The sequence below is a fragment of the Lemur catta genome, chromosome 12 (genome assembly GCF_020740605.2).
Source record: "Lemur catta isolate mLemCat1 chromosome 12, mLemCat1.pri, whole genome shotgun sequence".
NCBI lineage: Eukaryota > Metazoa > Chordata > Mammalia > Primates > Lemuridae > Lemur > Lemur catta.
In genome coordinates this window covers 37,726,770-37,737,096 of record NC_059139.1, presented here as the reverse complement: position 1 = coordinate 37,737,096, position 10,327 = coordinate 37,726,770, and the positions used below count along the sequence as shown (strand labels likewise).

Genomic DNA, 10,327 nt, shown 5'->3' with positions numbered 1-10,327 from the left:
ATATAATCCCATTCCTCAAGGTGCCTGGAGCCCATCTAGGTGTAAGAAGTGGTGGGGGTGGAATCTGCATTATTTAAATTAGCTTCTGTCCTCTAACTCAGCTCCTCTTCTTCCCTGGGTCCATGTAGCTGTCTTGCTCTAGCATTCACATTCCCTCTCACCTTTTCCTGCCTTATCCTTCACATTACCTTGACTGGGCTCTTATTGAGTTGAATCAAGTAAAAATGACTTATGCTTGATTATCAAATGCTAATCAAATAAATACAATTTGATTCATATTTATGCAATTCAGTGGGTGTTTTAAAACCAGGGCTCAGGGAATTCTGGTGTGTGTATTCTAGGAGTATTTGCACCTTGCATTGGTGCTTCCTCTGGGACCTCTATCTTTTTAGTACTCCCAGAGATGCTAGGGTCTCACCTCTTTCTTGTGAAAAGTCAAGACATTAAGAAAAGGAGTTGCGGGGCACCAGGTAGACCGTGGGCTGTGGGCAAGGTACAGTAGGAAAAGGAAAGTATCTCCTAAACAGCAGTGGTTGATCTTTCTTCTCTCCACTCCTCTCTATTTTTTAAAGTCATTTTTGTCTGATGGTGGAAGTTCTTTTGCAGATAAGGTTTTGTAAAACTATGCATATCTGCCATAGACAGATGGATTTGACAAAAGATGTATCCAAAAAGGAAAGTATCACATCATGAACTTGCTAAGTGCTCGTGAATACACACTGGCATTTGGAGACTATTAACACTACCTACTAAAAGCAATGACATAAATCTAAATTGAAAAAAAAATTTCTTGATTGAATTACATTTTCCAATGAGGTTTTTTTTTTTTCTTTTTCGTTTTTTTTTTGCTAAATTTTGTTTTTGGAAAAATTTGCTCTTACCTAAAATGTTTTTCCTGTGTTATATATAGGACTGATCTGATTGCTTAATCTTGTCCAAGAATTTAATTATTCCTACCTGGCATTTTCAAAAGAGTTGCTATTCCACCTTGATCATGTTTTAAAGACAGCAGAGCAGAACAAATGAAACAAACTCCCTCCTTCCCAAAGGAGTTAAATGCCTAAGATTTGTGTAATTTCTTCCTTTTGTAGAGCGAGACATTGGTAGAGGGGGAGCTTTCATTTAATTTCAAGATAATCAATTATTCTAATGATTATATACTGTGAGGAGGTGATATATTTTCCATTATCTTCATCATCAGCCAAATTTGTGTTCTTCTGATTTCTGATTTCAAGGAAGAGAACATCTTAGTGAATTAATCATGGAGTCAATGGGATCATTCTCAGGTCATGAAATTTTTCTAAGCCTCAATCTCTATGTCTGTAAAGTGAAAATAATAATATATGTCCTGGTATTTTACTGGATTGGTGAATATCAGCAACACAATGAACATTTTAATGTGTAATTTGTAATGTGCACAGTTGTAATGTGCTATACAACTGTACACTATTATTATTATTACAGCAGCTCATTGCACTAGAGTTAGCATCCTTTACTTCTAAAAGCATATCCCAGTAATGGATAATACTTTAAAAGAAAGGGACATCTTCACTGTTTGATCTTGAAAAGTTATAAAGGGTTTTGGAGTCGCAGTCTTGATCTATGTGTTACTTGAGTATTAAAAATACCAATAGATCTACTGTGATAAATCAATATGGTATTGTATGTGAAAACATAATCAGTAAACTTCTGAGTGCTATATAAATGTTACTTATTGCAATTATTATCAGCACATTAATAAAACGTACTTACAAATTATCCATTTTTTTAAAATGGAAATACCGAAACATTTCTTATTGATTAGTTTGATTCACTTTCTAAGCTATGTCTACTTCCCTCAAACAGGATGAATTTTCTTGTTGGTTAAGCTTGTGCCATAATTTTCCTTCCACTTAGGTATAACACAAAGTCAATATAGTTGGATAAGCATTCCTTCAGAATCTACGTTTAGAACTGTTAATGATGAAACTTTAGAGGACACAGTTTCCTCAGGGGGAAAAGTGAGTTAGAAAACTTAGACCAACTGATGTTCTTGGATTTTTTTTTACTCCTGTCTTGACTCTCATTATTAAATTTCATGAATGTTATAATAATGTCAGTTTTAAGGGGATGCTTATTTGTAGGTCTTTTGCTCTTAGGAATAAAATGAATGGTCAAAATGACTTTCTGAATGATTTAGGAAGTTCAGTCAGCAGTTTTGAAACTGTTTAGCTAGTTCTACTTTGGAAGATCATGATGCTTTTTGGAATATTAGCCACAGCTGTGTCCTACATTTCAGCTGCCTGAGCTCACTGTTGTTACAGGTTTGACAATTTCCTAACAGCAATATTGGTGAGGCTGAAGTGGTTACCCATTTCACCAGTAGAAGGGCTTTTATAAAACCAGATGAAACCATAGAGGAAGGAAAATAAGTAAAACATTAGAACGGAATGGATTCTCTCCCATCTTTATCTCACACGGCCCAGCAATTCATGAGGGAACTTTCCAGAAATGGAAGAATTTCATTTGTAGTGCTGTTTGAAAACTGGATCTAGGACAATTGTCCTAATTGTCTTGTGCTTTTGGTGATTAGATAAGAGCACTTCTTCAGTAATTTAAAATTATAGTGTCTGAATGTTTTTTAACTTCTTAAGAAGACTTTATTCATTCAGCAAAAATCAAGAGTTACGTGCTAGAAACACAAAGATGACTAAGACCTGGTTTCCTCAAGGAGCTTACAGCCTAGTAGACATTTATCTCATGTTTGCAGAACTTTTAGGATAATTCTGGGAGAAGGGTTAATTTTCAGGGCTGTTGTTCTTCTCCTCAAAGTATTTAATATGTTAATAATGGAGGAATGGCCAACCTGTAGCATATACAAAAAATACTGGGTGGAAATATATACATTTTCTTATAAAATTATACTTTTAGGAGTGTCAACCTTATTTAGTCCAGTCACCATGTTTTATAGACAAAGAAATGGCAGACCCAAGATGTTAACTGGGTTTGCTTAATGTTCACATATGGTAGAATTTCATCATTTCAGAAAATGTTTTTCTAGCTCTTTAGATCTCCTTATTAGCATCTGCATATTAGTTTGGTAACGTTAACTGCTGTAACATATAAAATCTGAAGTCTCATTGATTTAACTTAGAAGTTTATTTCTTACTTGGCCAAAGCCTAAAATGGGTAATCTTGGTGGGCAGATTTCTCTCTTTCAAGTGGTGTTCTTGTGACACCACTCACATCACCTTGCCACCATCAGCTTCCAGATCCCTGTGCTTTGGGAAAGGAGAACTCATGGAGGACACTCACCTTCTAATGCCAGCACTTGGTTACATGCCCCACCTAGTGGAAGGATGTGAGTTCTTTCTGTGCCTTGGAAGAACAGAAAGTTGGTTTGGTGGTTATGTTAGTTCAGGCTGCTATAACAAAAAGTCCCATGGGCTGGGTGGCTTACAAACAACAGAAATTTATTTTTCATGGTTCTAGAGGATGGAAGTCTGAGATCAGTATGTCAGCATGGTCAGGTTCTGGTGAGGGCCCTCTTTTGAGTTGCAGATGGCTGACTTCTTGTCATATCCTCACACACTAGAAAGAGCAAGCTGGCTCTCTGGCCTCTTCTTATAAGGGCAGCAATCCCATTCATGATGGTTCCACTCTCATGACCTAATTATCTCCCAAAGACCCTACCTCCAGACACCTCACATTGGGAATTAGATCTGAGCATATGAATTTTGGAGACACATGAATGTTTAGTCTTTAACAGTGATCAACTAACCAATTTCTGCCATACCTTTTTTCTCTTCTTTCCTTTCTGTTCTTTAGTATGTCTGTGTAGAATCTAAGCCTTGTACCCAATAAGTTAAATGAAAAAAAAAATATTCTACCATCTGGAAGAAATTAAGAATATGATTTTACTTTTAAATTCTTAATCCATATGTTAAAAATTTTCCAAGGCTATTAATATATCACTGAAAATTATTATAGAGATTGCTATGATTTAATATTTATATCCTATAGTGAAAAAGTGGTCCTTGGATGTTTTTCTCTCTCTACCTCACCCATCCTCTTCTGTGTCAGGTACTTGAATCTCTTGCTCTGTAGTCTTATAAAAAGGTGGAGAGAAAATGAAAAATGGACAACAAAGATGTAATGGCTGATCAAATCTTATCCCCTTCCTACAGTTCCTTGAGTATTTTATTAAATATAAACTTTGCAGTGAATACTAACTTCTTATTGGGGAAACTAGTATAAAGTAAGTGCACAGCTTTTGGAGAAAGTTTTCTTGCATGGAGTTGAGCAAATGGTGAAACAAACATAAACTTGGTTTGTAGCCTCTCTAGAAGCTAAAAGATTTTTCTCCACTCTGAACTTCTAGGGATTAGCAAAAGTGTATATATATATACATATATATATATATCACAAATAAAAAAGAGCAAAGATGCCTACTCAATAAATAAAAATATTTTTCAGATTATTGCTATTTAAAAAATCTCTCCACAGACTTTTAATTTTCTTTTAATAAAACATCAGGTTTCAATAAAAACTATGATTCTGTCAAACCAGTTTTAGTCTTTTACCTTGGATATATTAGGCTCAAATATTTTTGTTGGGTGTTAAGCCAATCATAACCTCAGTTATTTTAACAACCAAATTACTTTCTTCCATATAAACAGAATTTACAATCAAGCTATTTAAGAAATAAAGACAACAAATAAAAATCTGTTTTAATCTTTATATCCTAACCTAAAAAATGAAGGACTAACTCATTTCACATCCTCATATTTATCTGATTGAACTAGGAGTGCCTAAAAAGAATTTTCCCATAACTCCATTTACTTCTTGTTTATTTCTCTGGCTCATTCCAAAAACAATTTTAAATGCAACACTGGAAAAAGAGTAAAATCTCAATCTAACATCCAAGCAATCTTATTTTGGTGGAACTGAACAAAAATAATAGATACTGACATTCTTTACCCCACGGCATTGAAAAACAATGACGTGTCTCAATCTTTAGATTCTGAAGATTATATTTAGTAGAGATTTTTAAATATATCGTATTCCTAGCCTTTGAACAATGCCAGTCCACATATGGGCATAAAGCAATGCTTCAGCATAGTGTAGTACTTAAATGCAACCCTCTGGAGCCAGACTGCCTGGGTTTAGATCCCAGTTCTGCTACTAAGTAGCTGTGTGACTCTGGGAAAATTAATCTGCATGTACCTCCGTTTCATTATTTGAAAAATGGAATAATAATAGTACCTACCTGGTTTGGTTGTTGTGGAGATTAAGTAAATATATGTAAAATAATTGGAATAATGCATGTCTTATAGTAAGTGCTTCATAAATGTTTGTTGTCCTGTTATTATCATCTGGGGAATTAATTATTTCACAAAATGTATATTTATAACTAAAGTTTATTCAGTCAGTTTCAAAACTTCTAGGCGTAGCCAATTTTCATGGGTCTTTTAAAATGGATCCTCTGTGTCTCTGTTTCCTCTGTCTCAAAGAAATTAAATGGAATCTTTCCTTTGGTAATTTTATGTTAGGTGATACTAAGATGATTAAGATGATATTAAGGGGTTTAGGGAGAATATTTTGCCCTTGTACTAACTAGCACTAACAGTCCTGCTGTTTCATTCCTCTGGCGATGTCCTAAAGCATTCTGGACTTCACTATGTTGGCCTATACCAGTAGCCCTGCTTTAAAATTTCTGCTTCTATTTTGCAGGTTGTAAGCAAGAAAATAGGCTAGTTTCTAAAAATTGTGTATAAAATAAAACAACAGGAATTCATTCAGGGTTTTAGTTCTCCTCCAAAAGTAAATAAAAACATGAGTGCACTTTTTCCTTCTCCGCCAGGGTTATGTTTTAGAGCAAGGGTTGGCAAACTACTGCCTGTGGGCTAAATCTGGTTTTTGTAAATAAAGTTTTATTGGAACATAGCCATGCTCATTTGTTTATATACTGTCTACTGTTGCTTTCACACTATGGTGGCAGAGTTGAATAGCTGCTGCAGAGTCCATGTGGCCTGTGAAGCCTAAGGTATTTAATTTCTGACCTTTTACCAAAAAAGTTTGCCAAACCCTGTTCTAGAGCTTTAAAATTGGGCAGAGACTGAAATAAATGGGATGTTACTGTATTTAATAGTCTCAGCTAACCTGCCTATTTAATTATCTGTATAGCACTTCATCCTTTAGATATACTTTGGATAAACAAGAATTTATTACAGTACCCAATGTTGGATAAAGAGCAGACATCCCACAATAGCACATTTAGAACATTAAGAGGTGGTGAAAATGTGATTGTCAAGCAAAGTTGTGTGGGAATCTTCACTTTGGTATTTGTTGCTCTATTGTTATCAGTGTATAACACGATGTCAAATTATGCAGCTTTCTGGGTGTTCTGTGGAAAGTTGTTCTAGAAATGTTACTGGTTGGTAGCTGCTTTTTTCACACAATTGTTCAAAGTAGATGTAAATGCCTTTGTTGTCATTTTCATGACTTATACCTATTGCTGTTTTTTTTCCTCTCCTATTTGTCTCTGTTCTTTATCTTTTGCCATGAAACCTCCTCTTCCCACCGCCAACATTGTATTATTCAGAAGCACAGTATACAGACAAGGAACTTGAACTGGGTTTGAATTCTGACTCAGTCACTTTACAAAAGTGAAACCTTGGGGAAGTTGCACTGCCACCCCCAGCCTTGGTTTCCTGTCCTGTAAGAGGGAGGTAAGAATCAGGCTTTGGTAGTAGTGGGGCTCCAGGTAAAGAGGAGCGTCCATCACCTCCCCCAGGACCCCCCTAGGCTGCCCTCTGCCTCCCCCACTTCCCTCCCTCCCCACTCCCCGCCCTCAGGTGCTGGCCTCTGGGGCCACCCAAGCAGACTTCCAATTCAGTGCTCACTGTTGAAGATGAACCAGATGCAGGGCATATTGGGGGCCCAGGTGTCCAATGGGACATGTCTTCTGGAGTCCCTTAACTGTTTGTCCAGACCCCATGGCCACGTCTTGCCTTCCTCTTCCTTGCTAGCTTGGTGTTTTGAATCCATAGCCTGTGCCCAGGACAGTTTCCTCCGAGGCTCTTGGGTGCTTCTTGGGTCTCCTCTAGTGCAGGCCCAGGCCACCCCTTCCCTTGGCAGGCCCCACCCTCCCAGGCCTGAGGAGTGGGGACAAGTCCTCCCCACCCCCTACCCAGGTTAGGCCCTGGCTCCTCCGGGAGGGGGGGTGGCAGGCAGGTCTCGGGCGCCACCCAGCCCACGGAGGCTTTACTAAAGACCCCTCCAGGAGGAAAATGGGTGCAGTGCCCTAGTCCTTGTCAGGGCCCAGCCTGCGAAGCCAGAAGTGGCAGCGGAACTGGCTCTGGGGCTGGGGCTGGGGGTTCAGGTGGAACATGGAGCGGAAGGTGTGTACTCTCATCCGTCCTCTTCCCCCTTGGCCAGGCTGTGCTGTGGAGACGAAATCAGATTCCCGTCCCTGCCGCAGCCCAAGGCAGCCCCTGCCCTGCCATCCGGGCCGGGGCCCTTGCCCCTCGGCCCCTCACCTGCCGCAGGAAGGGGAGGGTCTCCTGCTCGCCGCTGCGCTCCCCTGGGTTCTGCAAGCGCAGGCACACACGCACCCAGGGCCGGCAGGCCCAGGGGCGGGATCCTCACTCCATGCTCCCAGCCTGTGGGGGCAGGGCCCGGCCGCTGGGTCCCCACCTGCTGGCAGGCTGGGACAGGCCTGAGAGACAGGCCCTAGAGGGGCGAGCTAAAGGGCCTCTCTGGCCCTGAGGCGTGGGAAGGAGAGCGTGGCCACAATGTGTCACCTGGGCCCAACTGCCCATCCTACAAATGAGCAAGGTGAGGCTCCAAGAAATCCTGTGGTGCGCACGAGGCCGCACAGCCTGTGAGCGGCCAAGCTTGCATCTTGAGGGCAGGCCCTCAGGCTTGCAGCCCGCCGCTCCTAACCTGCAGCCGCCTTGGGTCAGTTCAGCCTCCACAGCCAAGCCGTGCTCTGGGCCAGGCCGCGGGGGGCGCTTAGACCCGCGCTGTCTCAGAACTGGGGCCCGTGTACATGGGGAGGGTGGAGACCCAGCTCTCTGGAAGCTGAGAGACCCCCAGGGACTCAGGCCCATCTCACCGAGAGCTTGGCTGCTCCGAGGCTGTCAGAAACGGCGGACACCCCTGCCCGCACACACAGGCCCCGGCAGCTGCGGGGGTTCGAGGCCCCAGGCGTTCCTGCCCTTAGCCCTGACCCGAGAACTGACCCTCACTGTCCACAACGTGGTTCAGCGTCACAACCCAGTTCCTAAAATGCCAGCCTTGGGGGCACTTCTCATTCGCCCCGGCCTCCAGGGGCTGCTCGTTCTGCGGGTGAACGTCGAGGGCGAGCCGAGGGGCGCGTTCCCCACAGCCCGTGTGTGCGCCTGCTGTGGCCGCAGCCGCCTCGGCCCCCGGGACCAGACGGCGCTCGCTGCTGCAGTGCGAACTGCTCTCTCCTGTGTTAGAGGTCAGTTAGACCCGTGCTAACACAGTAGTCACCAGCCCACCTGGGCCTTCTTAAAAATCTAAATGAATTAAAATGAGACAAAATTCAAAGTTCAATGCTTCAATCTCACTAGTGCCATATTTCAACAGGCACAGAGCAGATAAAGAACATTTTTATCACCACAGAATGTTCTGTTGGATAGGGCTGGGTTAGATTAACCTCAAACAGATTCTCTCCTTCAGGGTGAGCATCACCTTTGAAAGAGGCCTAGAAAGGAATCACCGTCTCCCTCTGTTGTTTCTTACAGTCTTAATTAAGGTATCTCTGGCCTGCCATCTTGGGATACAATCCCCCACACCATCAGGGCTGGGAGAGGGTGCCCGAGGGCTGGGGTGCTCACCCAGGGTCCCTCACAGCATGTAGGGAGTGGAGCTCAGGTCACAGCTCTTTCCATGGGGACATCTCAGCTTCTAAGCCTCCCCACCTGGTTGCCTAGCCTGCCTTCCAACCCCCATCCCCTCAGGTGGCTTTGCCCCTGCTTACCATGTCCATGTTTGGGATGGTATCAGGCACGCAGATAACCTGTGGTGTCGCGCCCTGGTTCTTATACAGCTCCTCCAGCACCTGGCTCTTGGTAATGTCTGTGTCCAGGAGGGGCCTGGGGGCAGGGAGAGCCCCAGTTCGTGGCACATCTCCTTGAACTTACAGGCCCCAGGGGCATCCTCTGCCAGCTGAGCACTCCCCTACATGGCATCCCACCTGCCCTGGGCAAGGCAGGGCCAGGGGGTCTGGCATCCAGGGCAGGGTGGCAGATAGGCTCTCTGTCTTGTGCATCCTAGCCCACTGGGACCAGGCTCAGTGGCTCTGTGCCCACCTCACTGGGCTGCTGCTGATTGGCTCTCCCGGGAGATAGGAAGTGTCAACTTCAGTGGGGCATGCTGAGGTACACACGGGCTCAGGGCATGCACCTCCAGCCTTACCGCCTCTGAGGTTTCCCTTTCTAGCTGTCCTGCCAGTGCCATCCTGGTGTGGCTGGAAATCCGTCTTGGGGAGAGCCTTGTTCCCCATGACATCCAAGAAGCTGGGGCAGCATTACAGTCTCCGCAGCCACCACCGGTCTTTATATTTGGCCTGACTCTCATACTAGAAGAGGGAAGAGGACGTGGTGCCTGCCATGTCCTCTGTCACATAGTACTAGGGGCATTGGGCCCCACCGTGGGCCCCCCACTCTCACCTGCTGGGCCATCCTAAACATGTGATAGCCAGGCAGGAAAGGGCCACATCCCTATTGCACAGGTGAGGAGACTGAGGCTGAGAGGTCAACTGTGCGCCAAGTCACTCAGCTAGCAGAGTGGGGTGGATGCCTGAGTTCGAGCCCAATGCCTTGGATGCGACCTGCCTGCTTGCTCGTCACTGCAGACCTGGGAGGAACCCAGTCCTGCTGCACCTTTGCTGCCTTTGCGCCTTCTCTTCCGTATTCCCTCTGCTGGGCAATCGGACCCTGCTCCCTCTACCTCACCCCGCATCCCTCTCCATCTCTGCATCCCTAGGTCCTCCATCGGGCTGGTTAGATATGTTATGATATATCCATACGCATGCAACTTAGAACTATAAAATATGTTTTAATTTAGTCAGTTAAAAAGCCTGACACTGAACAACAATAACAAAAAAAGAATCCAGGCTTTGCTTACCATACAAGGAAGAGCAAATGAGACTAAACATACAAGAATACAAGTACATATTATCACTTGTTCCTTTAATAATGTTCTCAGTTTGGTCCATTTTCTTCTCATACAAAGATGTGTATGTTTATGGAACAGGATATGAAATGGATTCTGCATGAACTAAAATTGTCGACTGAGCTGGGTATGAGTCTATAAG

The 10,327-nt window shown here is 43.4% G+C and overlaps 1 protein-coding gene across 1 annotated transcript in view; it reads left to right on the top strand.

Annotated features, from left to right (window-relative positions):
* PDE4D (phosphodiesterase 4D) overlaps nucleotides 1–10,327 on the top strand; it is a 1,287,470-nt gene that overhangs the window by 1,855 nt on the left and 1,275,288 nt on the right. The gene's annotated exons all lie outside the window — the stretch shown is intronic.